At 40.3% G+C, this 18,470-nt stretch overlaps 1 protein-coding gene across 1 annotated transcript in view; it reads right to left on the bottom strand.

Moving 5' to 3' along the window:
- SPATS2L (spermatogenesis associated serine rich 2 like) overlaps positions 1–14,500 on the bottom strand; it is a 56,031-nt gene extending 41,531 nt beyond the window's left edge. The window contains exon 1 of the mRNA XM_065750363.1: positions 14,450–14,500. The gene's annotated coding sequence lies outside the window, so the exon portion shown is untranslated. The remainder of the gene's footprint in view (positions 1–14,449) is intronic.
- Between the last annotated feature and the right edge of the window lie 3,970 nt (positions 14,501–18,470).

Raw genomic sequence — 18,470 nt, 5'->3', positions numbered from 1 at the left:
CATCGTTTTTTAAAAATATCCTCTACCACTATATCTAATAGCTAATTGGTTTTCTTATTGCAGCAGATCAATTTATCAATTTATTGAGTTGACTACTTCCCTCAATTTTTTTAAATCCCATTTTGAAAAATTGCCGTATTTCTAAATCCTATGACGAAAGATTATAGCACATGAATAATTTCATGCACAAGAATGGTCCCAATTAAATTTTAAAGCTTTGGCTGAAGGCTTGGATCTAAATTTGAACAGCCTCATTCTGATCTGCAGTACTTCAGAGAAGCTTCTTCATGCCTGAGCTGTGCAACATCAGAATGTGGCCCACAATGGCGTTCTAAAGGTAGTGCAGTGTTCTGTATGTCAGCACCTGCATAAAGACACAGCTGCAGAAAAGCCTGTAGCAGATTTTCTGTAGTGCCTAAATTTTTCAGTTAGCATAAACACTGAACGTATTATGTATAAAACATTCTGTATAAAGGGTTCTCAGGTGCTTTGTCTCTCTGTATCTCTTGCTCAATTTTGTGTTCTTGAAAAGTTAATGTACCATCAACAAGGCTTACATGAGAAGGGAACGACAGATAAGAAATACTAGAGAATCCTATGTTTAGACAAGTTGTTAATTTCTGATTGCAATTTTCAGATGTGTTTCCTGGAATAGGAGCTCGCTCTCAGTTGCTTGTTACATCCTGATCTCAAATACTGATGGAAGCACATTATTTTTTACACCTGTTACATACTTGTGAAGGAGATGGTATACTATGCCTTGTAAACTGAAGTGTCTCAGTGCAACAAGAAAAGAAAAACACAGTAGTGACACTTCAAGGGAGTGCTGCAGAGCAGACTAGATATCAAGTCTGCCAGAGCTTATTTTGCTCCTCTACTAAAATAAGCAACTCACATTGCTCTTTGCAGGTTTAAGCTAAGGTAAAACTTCACTGGGGCTAGCTGAAGTTCTGGCACATTCTGTTCACCTGACTTTACTGCAAGCAGCAACATCCAGCAGGGCAGGCAGTCAGGTATGGCCTTTAACCACTGCAGCACAACATGCCTGAGCTCACCTGTCACAGCCTGCTGGGTACATGGCTGCTTGCCCAGCCTTTACAGCCATTTCTTTTCTGCCCTCAAGCAGCTTCGAAGTCTCACTGTTGCTGTGTTCAGCCTCCAAAGAACATCTGCTATCTTTCAGCTAGTACTACCTCCTGGGATTTGTCACTCACAAAGCACTTCTGCCTAGGCAGGCCTTGGGGTGAAGCTGCCAGACTCCTTTTGTGAAACATTCTGCATAGGTGGGGTTGCCTGCAATTCAAGCATCAGAGAATCAGGAAACAAGAGTATTCGCCCTGCCCTGCTGCATAATCCTGCAATAATCACCTGGTGCATTTAAACTTCAGATTTACAAACAGGATCAGAAAAAGAAAAGACATACTTCTCCCCCCTCCAACAAAACCAAAGGCATCAGCCCACAAATACACAGAAGGGAAATGTGTCAGTGATGCCAGGCAGATAAAATTTGTAAAATCACCCCAGCAGCAAGCTTTACAGAACAGAGTGTGACAGCTGTTCCACCACTTCCAACACTGAAGATGTAACTTATCTTCAGCAATAGAGAAAAGACATCTCCCCACAAAATATCACAGAATAAGCTTGTTTGGGAAGGTTTCCCACATCTACATGTAGAGATGAGCGAAGTCTCCTACACCACCAGAATGATATATGCCCTTATCTGCCCACTGCAAGTGTTTCCTGTTTTAGTGCTACCCCCTATACAACAGGAATCCCAGGCTTCAATGATCTGACTCTTCTACCTGTTTTTGCAGCCATCTGCTGCATCTTGTGCAAACCCACTCCCTTCCCTTCATTATGCTGATTTTCTACAAACATCACATGGTTAACATTTTCCAAGTTCCAATCAGCACCCAAAAAAAACCTCTATCAGTTTTCTTCCTGTACTGTCCTCCTCTCTCCTTCACTAGTCATGCAACAGCACAGCTACATATCCTTTGGGTTCCAGTACAGCAACACAAGGCAGGAGATAACTCTACTGCTGATAAACTTATCAGCCCCACCAAGCACGACTATGCACAATCACTGAGAAAGCTTTAACATGAGCACAGAAATATGTTCATAAGCTCCAGTTTAAGTGACAAAATTGTAAAGTAGATCAATGCAAGAATGTAGATTTTTTATTTATAATTAAGGATCATTTACTTATTTCCAAGTAGTTCAGCTAAAACACCCTAGATCAAAGAAGCTGACATTCTTAGTCATGCCCAAAGCTATGCCAGTGTGGTGCGGGTACTTGCCTCCACTATCTTGAAACAAGCAACAGATATGTTTTTCTAGTTTTTATAGCCTAATTACTAAAGATGAACAGGATTGTTAAAAAATAAACATATTAAGAGCATCTAGAAGACATTAACAAGCATACTCCTGGCTGCTTTTAGCTTTCTGTCCCATTTGAAGTGAAGATATTTAGAAAAAAGAATGAAGTATAATTAACAGAGCTGATATTTTCCCAGTACTGTTTTAAACCTTTCTAAAGTCTCCACCCTGGAACAGCCTATGCATTTATTTTGTATTTCTTACTTCACAGGAGTTTGAGTTTATCCACTTCAGGCTGCTTAAGTGTTTGGGTAAATTCATTATCTGAAGACTTTAGTGTCTCCTCCTTTAAAACTTATATACATAAGTGCAGAGACACTACAGAGGTCGTGCTCCTCTCAACTACAGAATGCAGCAGTTCCCCCTTCTGCTCAGCTAATGCAGCCTGATTGCCTGATGGTTACCACACTGCCTGAAATCCACTGGCTGCAGAGCTGTAAACAGGATGCAGGAAATAAGACGTCTCACTGATTCCACATGTAAGTCTGGATTCCAACAGAAAACAGGTTTGTGCTTCCCCCTGTTCATCACCTCCTCCCTGAGAATTTCTGAGATGTCTAATGCGACAGTCTGCAAAAGGAGCAGATGTCTCAAAGATACAACAGCCTAACAGACTGCTTGCTTGGAAATAGGTAGCAAGACATTAAAGTTCAGAAAGTACGCAAAGGTGTATCAGAAACTCAATTATGTCATTTAACACCATAAAATCTATGGACCTTTCTGTTGTAATAAGAGAGAAAGCACAGAGGTGAGTAGTACTGGAAAGGTATGGATTTGATAGGTGGACTGTTTCATGGACAAGGAACTGGTTGTGAGATTGTACCACGAGAGTGGTGGTCAATGGCCTTTCAATATCTAAATGGGATTAATAAGAAGGAAGGGGACAGACTCTTCAGCAGGGTCTGCTGTGGCAGGACAAGGGGATATGTTTCAAACTAAAAGGAGAGGTTTAGACTGGATATAAATAAGTTCGTTTGTTTTTTTTTTTACAACGAGGCTGGTGAGGCACTGGAGTAGGCTGCCCAGAGACATGATGGAAGCCTCGTTCTTGGAGACATTCAAGGTCAGGCTGAACAGGGCTCTGAGCAAACTGATCTAGCTGCAGACAGCCCTATTCAACGTAGGGAAGTTGAACAAGATGATCATAAGGGCCCCTCCCAACTCAAAAGGCTCTGTCATTCTATGATTCCTTCACATCTGGATCAGCTTCCTTTAAACCCTGTCTCTTACCCTTGCTGAACTTGTTCCAAAAGCAGGAATGGTTCTAAGCAGGCATCACAGCAACACTGGGATGTCCAACCGCTGTCACAACAAGATGTTTAAAGATTAGCAAGTCCTGTGACCTACCACACCAATCTTGCTGGACAGTCTTTGAATACTGAGCCTATTCTATCACAGAATGGCTTATGATGGAGGGAACCTTAAAGACCATCTAGCTCCAACACCCGATTCATGGGTAGGGTTGGCAACCACTAGATTACACTGCCTAGGGCCCTATCCAATCTGGCCTTGAAGGCCTTCAGCAATGGGGCACCCACAACATCTCTGGGCAATCTGTCCCAAAGCCTCACCACTCACTGAAAAAAAAATTTCTTAGTAATATCTAACCTAAGTCACCCCTCTTTTAGTTTAAAGCCATTCCCCCTTGTCCTATCACTATGAGACTATGTAAGAAGTCAGTCCCCTCCTGCTTGTAAGCTCCTTTCAAGTACTGGAAGGCTACAACGAGGTCACTCTGGAGCCTTCTCTTCTTCAAGCTAAAAAAGCTCAAATCCCTCAACCTTTCTTCACAGAAGTGATCCAGCACTTTGTTCATCTTCATGGGTCCCCTCTGGGCCCACTCCAAAAGCTTGGCATCCTGCCTATACTGAAGACCTGAGGCTTGAACACAGTACTCCAAATGGAGCCTCACAAGGGCAGAGTAGACAATCACCTCCCTCACCCTGCTGGCCACTCCTCTTGATGCAGCCCAGGATATTGTTGGCCTTCTGGCTGCGAAAAGCACACAGCTGGTTCATGTTCAGCTTTTGATCCACCAGGACTCCCAAGTTCTTCTCCACAAGGCTGCTTTCAAAGAGTAGGTCTCCCAGCCTGTACTTGTATCTGGTATCGCCTCAACCCAAGTGCTACACCTTAACACTTGGCCTTGTTAAATCTCAATAGATTCTCATGTGCTCACTTTTCAAGATTGTTCAGGTCCCTCTGGATAGTATTCCTCCCTTCTGCTGTGTACCAATCAGCTTGGTGTCATCAGCAAACTTGCCCAGGGCACGCTCAATCTCACTGGGTCACTGATAAAGATGCTGAAGAGCACCAATCCTAAGACAGATCCCTGGGGAACACCACTCGTGAACAGCCTCTACTTTATGTGGACATAGAGCCACTGACAAAAATCCCACCAATGCTATCCATGCTGAGCTCTCCCTTAGCACACATTTCAGTGTGGTTTCCCCAAAATATCAGTGTCACTGCACTAGCTGCAACTAATGCCTCATGACTGACACCACATGATGGTTAGAACTAGAGCTGCCATCCCAGTGATAATGTAGATATAAGAATCTGCTAACTTTGTAAAATGTCTCAAGCTGAAAAGATCTAAATCATCTGCTTATATTTAGATCATTAAAACCACCCTGCATCCGAGCAATAGAAATCAATTTCTTCCAAAAAAAAAAAAAGCTTAACCAACTACAGTACTTTTAGGATCAACCTTTAAACAGCCAGTATTCCATTTGTGAGTAAATACGGTACAGGCAACACTATACCACAGTGAAATCAATCAAAGTGATTCTCATAGCCTCTGGCTCACAAGAGCAGAAAATTAAGGAGAACAGCTGAATTCAGCCAGCTGTAAAATAGATGACTGCATCTGTGGTAACAGTAAAAATATATATATATAAGTGGTAACATTTTGCTGATCTTTCCTTGTACCATTCAAGAAGAAATTTAGTCTAACATATGGTTACTATGCTCTAGAATACCAACCACTAGAAGTTATTTTTCTTCTTTACTGATACTTCAGGCTGAATTCTAAATCCATCTCTTCCATCCATGGCCAAATGCTGGCTTCTGCTCTTACCATTTTAGTAATGAAACAAATGAAAGCTCTGCCATATGAGATATCTGAATCAAAACATTGACAAAAGGTCAACTCTGTATTATTTACACTAAATTATAGGGATGGAGAATCAGGCTGCAGAAAAGGACACATGAAATTCCTGTACAGAGCAACGTAACCATGTTGCAACAGATGCGTATCAGTACAATGACAATATTCTTTAACTTCTGAGATAGGAGAGGAAACAAACACATTCCTAGAAAAGATAATTAAAAAATAATAATTAAATTAAATCACCTGCCAGAATCATCACAGCATCATCATTTGACACCAGCCATCCCCATCTAGCTACCCTCTAATTTGAATAAAACTTTTTTCTTCCTAACAGCACATACATTCTTACACCTACAGTTACCTCCTATACTAAACACAGGGAGTGAACAACCACTCGCTTACATGAGATGCAAACACTGCCCTCCTGATGGCCACGTGCCCTTCATCCATCCAAAAGTGTTCTATTTGTTACCTCACATTCTTTATCTGTGCATTAAAAAAAATGCAGAACACTTTCTTGACACCACTCCATTACCTGAAAAAAAAACACTCACCAGCAGGCTACAATAAGGTACAAACAAAAAGTAAATACTAAAAATGTTAAAATACAGTAAGCTGGGACATCACTCACCAAATTTTTGTTTCAAAGTAGGAAATAATCAATTCATTACAACTGGACCTTCTGAAAGAATGATTCCTGTTCCATAAGTACCTCAGATAAATGTTTATTTGGACAAAGGGAAACACCTCAAATGGAAAAGACTATGAAAACTCAACCCAGCAATTCAGTAATAAAGGAATGTCACCCACCTACAGGTATTGAAGACCTACTGCCTGTTCCAAATCACTCTGCAGTAACACTAGAAGTGTGCTTTAACTCCTAGATTACTCAATAAGAGGAGAAAAGGAATTTACCTATTTTTCATCTTCTCCTCAAACCTACCTACTGGCTTCCTAGCACCAGCCAAGAGCCAGCAAAGGCATTTCCCTGCTCCGAAGCTCCAAAGGAAAGAATTCCAGCAGTACCCTATCAGTAGCAAAACTGTCATGACTGCCCAGGAGGATGCAGCAACTTGCCTGGCTCCTACAGTTCCCCGCTGCAGGGACTGTGCCAAGGGACTCCATTCCCTCCCTGTTCCACAAGTGTGATGTTTGTAACACTGCTGAGAGCCTAAAGCCTGTGTTCTGCTGGCTGGAATCTTAGAGTAGCATCTGAAAAGAAACACTGATCAAGCATAACCTGAACATGTATAAAATTCCTGGACTTACTACATGCACCTCACTAGAGAGACAAGTCTAGTTTTATTTGGGTTCAAATACACAGCCATTAAAATGTTCCTGTCTGATGTGTGGGATAGAGGGATGGGGGAATCTGGAAAGAATTTCAGATTGAGACAATTCACTTTCCACAGCAATGCTTCTCAAAGTAGTTCAACACTGCTAGATGCACAGGGCTGATGCTGAAACACATGTTGGAGCAACTCCTTTAAATTCAAGGATTTATGTATAATTTCATCCGCTGCTTGCACAGCAAATGAAGGACAGCACAGCAGAGCTCATGATCAGAGAAAGATCCTCTAGGGAGAGCACTTGGGATATAGTGGCTGGAGCTGCCCTGGCTGAACATGCAGGGAAGCATGATGACAGCCAGCAAGTTTACAGTGAGCTCTGGGTAAGGAAGAACTTCAGACGTGCTCTGAAAGTACTCCCTAATGTTTTCATGAATTCTGATAAAGACAGATACTCAAAGGGAGGTAAAGAAAGTCCTACAGAAATCTTATGCAGATAGGTGTTGGGTGACTAAAGAATGTTTAAACCATATGTAAACTTTGGAGTTATGCATATGTTTGAAGTACTTATTTGATCTAAATGTGTCAGAGCTGTATAAATCTTGCAAGATTGAATCCTGAAATTAAATGCAGCCTTTCATTTTCATACAGTGTAGGTCCTCTGAAGATGTATTTTCTTAAACACTACTTTAAATTAAATTGTGTACATGCACATTTGAACATACGTATAAGAAATGCTAAAATATCTTTATAAATTACTACAGCAACATGATGCATACATGAAAACAGATCCAGACCCAGCAGCACTACCCTGTTTACAGTACCCAAAATCACACCCTATACTGGAAGCAATATTATTGATATTTTGCTGTTCCTAGACTTAGACACAGCTTTCTCTTCCCTCCCCCACTTTCCTACTCCCAAGGAAAATCTTGATTTCCTATGTTAACAAAAGGTATTCCTAGAAACAGCAACAACAACAAAAGCACTAAATAATCTAACCTATAATTACTTATTGTTCAAACAGGCCCACCACCTAGTTGCTACTGCACACTAAATAAGTGGCTATTAAAGTGTTTACTGGACCTTGAACTGCACCTTTTTTTTTAGTGAAAGAAAAGAAAGAAACCAGTTATTCTTAGTAGTTGAAACCAATGATACCCAGGTATTACTGTTCACAGGTATATCAACATTAATGTAAAAGTCAGTCAATGCAGATTGAGTATCGCCAAAAAAGAAGCCAGGGCACCTTAACCAGTCTCCCCCTGACAATCAGGGAGACAGAGAACCATTCTGCTTCTGAAGGTCAGTATCACATGAGGTGCTCCTGACGTGCACGGACTTAGACCACGATTTAGCCAGGCACAGAAGAGGATTAAAAACAAAAATAAAAATGTAGACTTCTTAATTGGCCAGAGACAACCCTGATGGGCAAATAGCATCAGGCAGATTTTTTTTGTATCTATCCAGAATTTCTACAAAGGAATAATTATAAGACTTTTGTATGATGAAGTAATATATTTGCTTTGTGGGATCTAGCATTCAAAAGCATCAGGTTAAGTTACTGCTTGCAGTTCCCAGCTGTGCCTTATCTGTTGGAACTGTCAAGTGTACTGACAGGTACCATACACAAATTGCCTGTGCAAATGTATATGTACTAGCAGACTTCAGATGAGCAGCACACTGAAACAAATGCCCAATCTGCTACATTTCCACTGCCACTGCTGTTAATTATCAATGCTACTATAGCAATTACAAGCTCTTACATACCTTGTATAGGCACTGTCAAAGAAACAGTGCTAGATCACAGAATTAACTCACTAAGCAAGTTGAATTTTCAGCTTCTCAACTTGCTCTAACCATTCTGTAAGCAGTAAGAACTGGCACGCAATAAACTGAGCTGGCTGGGAATTTTCCAATCAAATGGGGCTTTTGTTGGAAAAAAGTATTACTTCATCACAACTGGAACATTTCTCAGAAACATCTGCTGAACAAAGCTTCTCCAAAAAAGCCATTTGAATTCCCTGTGAGCCAGTTATCCCTCCCCACAGAGTCCATATCACAGTAAAACTTAGGATGAGAGAAGTTCATATCAAAGCAGGAAGTTACTGTGGTTTATGCATTCAAGGAAGAGCCAACAACAGCACAGTCAAGCAAGGCCCTGTATCAGTTATGCCTTCATTCCCCTAGAGTCCCCTCAAGTAGTGACAAAGATGACTCCTGAAGAGCTCTTGTTTTAAATGTCTAACAGTATACATTTTCATGAAGTCTTGCATAAAGCTGGCATCTTCATTTACAAAGGGCAGTCACACTCGTCATTAAGACTGACTTCTTACTGTAGACAAATCATGCAATCAGAACTATGAAATAACACCTCTGATTTAGCTACAGTGAAATGAGCAGAGCTGGCCCTGCAAGCAACTGAAGTGAGCTGCAATTAGATTCTGTGGTTAACAGAGCACTGCTGCTGGCATCCACAGAACCAAGGACTTGGCTAGAGAGTGCTGGCTCTATAGTAACTCAATATTTGGACTCTTCTCTCCAAAAATGAAAATGTGTCCCATATATGAGAAGCAGCTTACACAGGAAGAGAAGTCTAACTCCACCAGATGTCCTCCTTAGAAACACAGAGCTCCCAATAACGATCACCAGGACACGTCCCAGTTTCATCCATCACTATTTTTCTTGGGGGTTCTGGTCATTAGCTGAGACCAGAGAGTCTAACCACCTTGTTCACAATCTGAGCACAGCAAACATGGAATGCTTTGGCTTCTTTTAGACTGGTCTGAACTACACTGTCAGAGGAGAAATACAGTAAGCCTTTCAGCACCTTATCCCCACGTACGCCCTGCTTTTAGACAGGACACAAATCACAGCCTTGGTTCTCAATTCTAGCAGAGCACAGTCTCCATCTCACTGCCCACAAAGGATTTTGTCCTAAGGATTCTTAAAACATTTTTTCTAACTTAGTCAGAGAGCATACTCCAAAGATGGAACAAAAGATGCGAGCTATCTCTGACCCCCCAGAAAAGAAACTACTATCACAAGTATGAATATTTTCAAAACATACTTCCCTGCAGGCTGCTCCTTTATGAACACATTCACTTCTCCTAAGTATTCAGAGAAACTTTCACACAAATCAGTGTTTCAATTAAAAAGGCGAGAGTTTTTGTAGAAACACAGAAAACTCATTGCATGTTGTGCGTTTACCATGTCACCATACAATCTTTACAATTTCACTCAAAAGAGAAATGTGACACGTCCACTAAGAGATTTACGATGGCCACCTTCAACTTTTATATTCATACATGTCACGTACATTTGCCCAGTGCTAGTACCTAATGTCTGAAAAAAAGGAAACATCACTTCCATACTCAAGCAAATGAGAAAGGAAGACCCAGGGAACTACATGCCAGTGAGTGTCACTTCTGTGCCTTTGAAAACAATGGTGCTGAACCTCCTTGAAGAGATGTTAAGGCACATGTGAGATACAGAGGTGATCTGAGACAGCCAGCATAGCTTTACAAAGGGCAGATCCCGCCTAGCCAATCTAGTGGCTTTCTATGAGGGAGTGATGACACCGGTGGAAAAAAAGCAACTACTGTCATCTACCTGCCTTTGACATAGCCTGGAGCACACCTCCCATGAAGAAAGACTGTGGGATTTGGGCTTGTTTAGCTTGGAAAACAAAAAGCTTCAGGTAGACCTCACCGCAGCCTTCTAGTACTCGAAGACAGACCACGAGCAGGAGGAAGACAGACTTCTTACATGGTCTGATAGCAACAGAACAAGGGGGAATGGCTTTGAAGTAAAAAAGGGCAGATTCAGATTAGATATTAGGAAGAATTTTTTCTGTGAGTGATGATGCATTTGGACAGGTTGCTCAGAGTGGTTGTGGATGGCCCACTGCTGAAGGCATCCAAGGCCAGGTTGGATAGGGCCCTAGGCATCCTGATCTAGAGCTTGTCAACCCTGTCCATGGCTGGGTGGTTGGAACTAGATGATCTTTAAGATTCTCTCCAACTTAAGCCATTCTATAATTCTATGATTTTGTGATGCGTTTCACCACCTGTAACAAGTGATTATCCAACGTATTTTTAGCAGAATTGGAATAAAGGGCTTTCAATAACACAGTAATGTACACATCCAAAAAATAAAGAACATCTTCACAAACTCAAGTCTCCTTTAACCTTTATGACTTCCTCATAAAATTCTGTGAAAGCTCAACTGTTTTCAGTCAGACTCTGACCTGAAGTATTGCTTGAACTGTCAGCAAACAGCTACTTGTTATTCTTGACAACAGCATACAAGACCAAAAATAACAGGTTGCAGGGATGCAGCCACTGACAGTACAGTGATTCACTTAAATTTCTTCATCAGATTTGAATTAAGATTCCGCTCTTTCTATCTTTTCTTTTGCATTCTCCTAGCGTAATTACATAACTCTAACTCTTAACGTGTTAACTTTAGAAGCATTTTATGTCAAGCGTCATTATTATCTCAGAAAATAAGAGTTATTTTTAGGCAGAAAATTACATATTGATACAGACAGCGCCAACATGCATCTATAGGCAATTCCATAACTACCTGTTTCTGAGACCGCTTGGCCAGATCTACACCAAAAGTTTCTTCAGAACTGCTCTTGCAGAACACAGCACAGTCAGGTCAAACATGCAGCATCAATTCAGAAAAGCTCTTAAGCGCTCCTGAATTTCATGAAATTTAAATAAATGTTTTCAAACATTCTTCAGAGAAAGATGAACTTAAACACACACTTGTTGAACTGTTTCAGAAGTTCTCGTGATATGAACATGAAATTTCACATCTGTAGATAGATAATTTCAATTATCTATTCTGGACACCTTATAACAGGATTTTTGTTCTTTGGGTAATTACTTAGGACTACATTGCATTAAAAAGTAAGCATACTGAGCTTCACTGGGATGGAGTTAATTTTCTTAACAATAGCCTATACAGTGCTGTGCTTTGGATCTGCAGCTGCAATAGCACTGATAACACACCAGTGTTTGCCTATTGTTGAGCAGTGCCTGCACAGTGTCAAGGCTCTCTTCTTCCTCACCTACACTGTCCCAACTGCAAATATGCTGAGGATAGGCAAGAGTTTGGAAGGAAGGGGTGATCTGCAACGGCTGACCCAGACTGGTCAGAGGGATAATTTCATGCTATGCATCATCAAGCTTAGCAATAAAAACTGGGGTAGAGGCTTTTCCATTGTTTGAACAGCAGCAGCCTTGTAAACGAGATAGGCTGGGCATCAGCCCACACATGGAAAATGGTGAACCAATTGACTTTGCTTTCCTTGCGTTATTTCCCCTCCTCCCCCCAACCTTCCTTTACCTATTATACCATATTTATTTAAAGCCATGAATCTTTTCACTTTCGCTCTTCCTATTTTCTCTCTCTGTCCCACCAGTGTGGGGTGGAAGAGTCATTGATCCACTTAGCGAGTGCTTGGCTGTTGTACAAGGTGAACCTACAGCAAGTCACACAGAAAACCCACATCAGGTTAGTGTGCTATACTCTCCTCAGTTTCTGATGTAAAACCTTCTCCCAGTATTTAGTGTCTGCAAGATCCCATCATTTCTGTAGTTATTTATATGGCACTCTAACTCCAAATAGCTGAGCTGTAAATAGATTAAGAGTATTATTACTAAATTATTTTATTGATGGGTGCTGACATAGAAAGAGACATTTCTACCATGAAAACATTTTCAGAATTGATTAGAAGTGTTGGCCTTATTTCTATAAGGTACATCAACACACACCTGCCATCTTTTAATAGCAACCTGGAGGTTTCTCAGAGCTAGAAAATCAGTCCTTTATTAGCCTGAGGGATATAATGACCTCCTTTATCACTGCGTCTCCAATTACACGATTTGGTTCACTACCTTGGCCCTCCAGTGACTTACCAGCAACAATTTCCCTATTTTCAGAGCCACAGGGCATTATCCTGATTGTGAAAGGCCAAGCACAGCTGAGAAATTACCATCTTTTAATTGAAACCACTGAAAACCTGCTCTGATCTTCTTAAAAATTCCTGTGTTATTTAACATTTCTGACAAGGGAATAGATGCTTCCAAGGTATCCCGGGCTCTATGCAGGTCATCTGCTTCTGGTGTGTTAAGGTCTGGCCAGGACCTGACCCAATGATTCACTTAGCTGTACTAAGTAGTCAGACAAGCAATATTTCAGCACATCCTTGGCCACAGTCAGGACCAGCAGATGTGTGGGAACAACTTTGAGCGCCCACATCTACCCTCCTTTCTTTGAGGAGAAAAAAATGCTCACTGCTCATAGCTACCACATTCCAAGTGCTAAACCTTTACCTAGAAGACAGTCTATTCAGCCACTCCCTCTAAGCCTTCCATCACCAAATGCTTTGTCTGTCATTTTCTCATGTAGAAACTACATTAAAAAAAAGTTTAAAAGAAATTCTTAAGAAAGTAGTTTTGCAGAAATTTGGTATGTGCAGGACATGTAAGGACATGTGCAAATAAGCCCTCCTTCTGCTTATTATAATAACATCTGAGCATTCCATAAACCTCAGTACAAGATCTATTTATGCTCCCAACACCCATGCTCAAGTGCAGAAGAATAGTATTATGTCACTTTACTAATATAAAAATGAAGTATTAGTGATTCACGGAAGATTTCTCAGAAGTTATTGATAAGGAAAAAAATCCAGATGTCCTTAAGGACATTTGATAAACAGAAGGGCAAGGTGACTAGCCCACTTGTCAGGCTCACAACTGCAGCTTTTGCTTTCATAACATGCTGGACAAAGGCACACTGATTACTTTCAAACACAGTATCACTCGATACCCTTAAAGGAAGTGTTTTCTTCAAAACAAGTGTCAAAACGTATTGGATTCAGGCTTCCTTTGAACTGAGGCAATCACAGTCTCAATTTCTTCCCTCCTCCCCTCACCTGCCTTTTTTTCCCCCCTATATCTACAAAGCTGTCTTTTCCTCACTGCTCTCTGAACATGATCTTGGACAGTGTTAAGTGAGAGATCATTTCCAAATATCAATTCAGCAAAACCTTCAGCTGCAAAACATGCTATGTTTTCACAGTACTCAATTTCAAAAGTATGAAGAGAAGCAGTAGGACATAATAGTAAAAGATTATTAACTTAATGACACAGAAAAGGAAGCTAAAGGAAATAATTTTAACTACAGAAGTGAATGATAAGCTCCACAAACAAAATAGGAACCAAAGTGCCTTCTGCCACGTTCAGATAGTCTGCATTCCCATGGTGAAAGCAGTCCCCTAAAGTTCCTGGCTTGTCACTGAACTGATAGAACCTACGAATAAACAAACTTTATATTTACTATTCATCACACAGATGTGCAATGCAAAAGCGAGCATACTTAACCACTAATCTGTATCTCTGTAAGAAGTCAAAGCTACAAAGTAAGGAGTTAAAATATAATTTTTATAACTGTTGCATTTGTCTTTCCTTTCGGTTTCTTCTTCTGACCTTGCTGTGGCATGTTGCACACTGCACTATGATCAGCTTTAGTATAACAATTCAAGAAACCTGATGAACTCAGCTGTAAAGGATAGAGTGTGACACAAGTTTGTGGCACAAGACTAGGCAAGCTTGGTCACAACGATTTGCAAAGAGAAATATGAAAGGTATCTTACCACTACGAATGTCTCCAGTTTCTGTTCTTGTTTTTCTATCTTCTCCAGTGGTCTATACCCTGCAAAGACAGGTGGAAGATAAAAAAAATTATCAACTATTTGTTTACTTTAGCAATCTCTCCTTACAGGAGATGGTTTCCTAGAACAGATTTGTTTTGAGTGTAGCACGTGTGGTCAAGAACGGACCTAATAACAAATCTTAGACAACTGCCTAAGCTTGTACAGTAGTGAGGATAAGGTAAAAACTGGTAAGGACATATGTCAGCATTCACACATGTTGACCAAAGCAGCAAATGAATAATGAATGCTTATTTTTCACACAACAATCTCATATTTAAACTCAGTCTAGCCAGCACACTGGGATGGTACCTTACATTCAAGTACCTGAGTTGTAAATAAACCTTAGATAATGCAAATTGTTCTACCTAGGAGAGCAAGATGAAATAACTCACCAGTGACTAATTCAATCCCTCTGAACAGCACCAGCATAGCATCAGTGTGACCATCCTCTAATAAGCAACATGATTATCTCAAGAGCACTAACTGAGCTGAGACAAAGTGAAGCCCAAAGACCAACACCAGCACTTCACCCACGTGACAAGGCCTTTGCTTTACATATAGATTTTAGAGTAATTATCCCCCAGAGTTAAGAGCATACAGTGATGGGAAGAAACTCACTTCCTCATTTCACAGGTGGGGAAAAAATAAAGGAATAAAATTAATAGCTTAATTTTGTCCTCTCTTCTGCAGCAAGAAGGCAGTCTGCAAATTCAAACATGCATGCAGGATGTTATTTCTAGTTGCCACTCAAGGCAGGCACACTGGTCCTTGTTTGCTAGGGAATAAGATCTGTAAAGCAGTCTCAAGCTAACCACAGAACTATCACATCACAGTTCTGAATATCCCAGTCACTGAAATCAGCCTCTCTTAAGCCAGTACAAATGGTTTCCCTTAGCAAGTTGAGTTCTTCCTTCCGCATTAGAAAATATGTGACTATTTCATTTATGCTTTTTGAAACCACATTTTCCCAAAGATTACAGCAAAGCAAGGAAGTCCTATCAGAATCACAGGTTTTATTTTAAAGCAAGGTAGAAGTTCTTAATTGCTTCTGCATCTGAAAGAGCCAGGTGTTTCCTGAAGAACTTCACCCAGCAAAGCTTCCCAAACATAGGCTCTGACAGCTTAGGTCCTAAAGTTCACTGCAATCTAAACACATATTACTGCATGGCTTGCTGAGTCACAGTTATGTTCAGAATAAAAGAGATGAATGAAGCAATTTAAAATGTGATGCTCCGCTGAAGAAATACAAGTATTCACACATGTAATGACATTGATGAGCAGTTCTGCGTGTCAAATATACACAAGCACAGATGTGAGAGGCAGGAAACCTGGTGACAGAAGCACACTCACTAACATGCTTTTGGCAGAATACCCATCCTATGGGCCCTATTGGCAATTTGTTCTTTGATACAAACAAAGACAAGACTTGAGCCTTATTTCCCTTCAAAGAGACACAAAAAACAATCCCTTTTGCCTAATGAACACTTGAGTCTGTTCTGTAAAAGGTTTGGTAGTTACTGCATTTCTTAGGAAAAACATGGCTCTCTACCTCCTTCCAGTAACATCTGTAGTCTGCAGGTGGTACTTTTAGGGCTTTGAAAGATCAAACCACGTGCATTATTGTACTGAGAAATCTTCCCCCGCCCAGTACACTCCCTGCTAAACTTCAGTTTTGTTCTCCCTCAAGCCATGTTGTGGGAGAGATTCCTTTCCAACGACAGAGGAAAATTAAAATCTGAAAATCAAATGGGAGGAAGCATACAACTTCAAATACATATACATATTTTTTTCTTCCCTGATCAATGACTTCTGACAATTTCTGCCCTCATGAACTTCACAAAACATGAATGACTACAGCAACAGGTAATCACAGAAGTCCACTCTTGATGTGGCCTCAGGTGTGAAATATGGTCACTGGTATGAAATTATTTAAGTTAGAACTGTGCTACTTGTACTTCAAAGGTTGTTATTTTTAAAGATTTTAAGAAGACAAAGGAACACAAGCAAATAATCGAAGTCAAAAGTCTTTGTTTTGAACTACTACACAAAAAAGACAATAAGCTACATAACACATGTAAAATCTTCAAAAAAAAACCAACAACCAAACAACGTTATATTGGATGTTGGAAAGATTCTTTCTTCCCAAATGTTACATCTGTCAAGTTTGACCAAATGAAATCATGAGATGCAATACCTTCAGGGCGGGGGGGAGGAAATCATAAGGAACATTGCTCCATAATTTGCTACTTTCTGATTCACCATTTTGTCCTCATTCTATGTTCCATGACATAATATTAAAAAAAATGTTATGCAGGAAATAATGACTCAAGGGAAATGAAAGGAAATTAAGAGTACACATACAACAGTTAAAAGGAACCTTATTTTCTTTGATACTATATAAGTGAAATACTGTAACTTCAAGTCTGTAAACGTTTAAGACAATTTCTCAACAAAAGGAAAAGGTCAATTCTTGCAATTATAGGTTAAAGCGATTTTTTAATTTCACACACACAAAAAACAACCCTCAAGTAGGAAATGATGCAACTTTGCAGATGAAACAAACACTTCAGGAATAGTATAGCCCATATCTCTTGGTGGCAAATCTATGGCTGATTAAGGCCACGCGTACAGAGAAGACACCATTAAATACCTCCTCAGAACCTTAAATAAAAAAAGACAAAGAAAAAAAATCATGGAAGAAAAAATGTACATATTCAGATATCACATCCCTAGACCTCATATCAGTGAGGAACAAAAGTGCAAAACTAAACATAAGCCAAAAAAAAAAAAGTAGCGGGAATAAGGGTTCATCAGTTTTACAGCCTTGGAGAATATAGAAATGAATCCAAAACTTGAATCTCTTCCACCTTGAACTCTGATCTCTTTAACAGTTGGCTAATCCTAGTTCTAACGTGATGCATTACACACATGAACACCAGAACTACTAATATAAAATTTAGACCAAAACATTGGTTCACAGTGATGTGTGCCTTAATAGTTCTAGAAAACAGACCCCAAAAGTCCACGAGCTTTATAACACTCTGGATAGGAGTCTTCATCCTTGATCAGCTTTCTTTCCACTTTTGAAGTGACAAAAAAAAAACAAAAAACAAACACAAAAACCAACAACCAAAAACCTCTGATCACTTCTGATGCCTAGCTCTGACCCCTTAACCTGAGGTTTCATTATACACATGCCACACAGGAGAGCCTGAACACTGAACACCGCACTCTGCTGATTCCACTGCAGCCCTATAAGCCTTCTGGATGCTAACAGTAAATATAACCTTCAGCACCTCCTTTCCTGAGTAAATAACCTAAATGCAGCTCAAAAGGTGTTAAGTACAGCACGCTGACAAAGGTCAGTGCTGAAGGAACCTGTAGTGTGAAGAGGAATGAGTCCACAAAAGGCAGGGAACCTTCCATGACATGCTGACGTGACAAAGTACAGAGGTTATTTACAGTCTGTTGTTACAAAAAAAAAAACACCAAAAAAAAAAAGCATGACTCAGTTGAGAACCTTGCCATTATGTTTTTTTTTAACATTTCGTGTTTTTAGCTTTTTGGCCTGAGCTTGTACACCAAACACACATTCCTAATTGCCAGTGCTCAATTGTTTAGCACCTGGAAAGCAAACTGTGGTATCCTTCATAATTCACTAAACCTTAAAGACATTTAGTGCCAGCCTCACGCTCAGCACAGACTGCCAGCTCTGACACAGCCAATACAAGCGGTGCTCCTTGTCTGCCACTGCTACACTTCAACACAACTGCAAGACTGCTGTTTTGCACCTCAGTACTCCATCATTTAAAAACATCCCCCAAAGTCAAACTGGCTCCCGTGATGTCTCATTTTGTGTGCTGAAGTTTCTAGCTCCTGCCAGGAATGCAGCCTTAAAGATACTCAGCAGGATCCAGCTGCTGAGGATAATTCATCTCAATGCTTAAAATCTGCGTTTCTT

The sequence above is a fragment of the Cyrtonyx montezumae genome, unplaced genomic scaffold, assembly GCF_038088225.1.
Source record: "Cyrtonyx montezumae isolate F1298 unplaced genomic scaffold, pur_monq_1.0 scaffold_7, whole genome shotgun sequence".
Taxonomy (NCBI): Eukaryota; Metazoa; Chordata; class Aves; order Galliformes; family Odontophoridae; genus Cyrtonyx; species Cyrtonyx montezumae.
The sequence above is the reverse complement of the archived record's forward strand: the minus strand, read 5'-3'. Positions and strand labels throughout refer to the sequence as shown.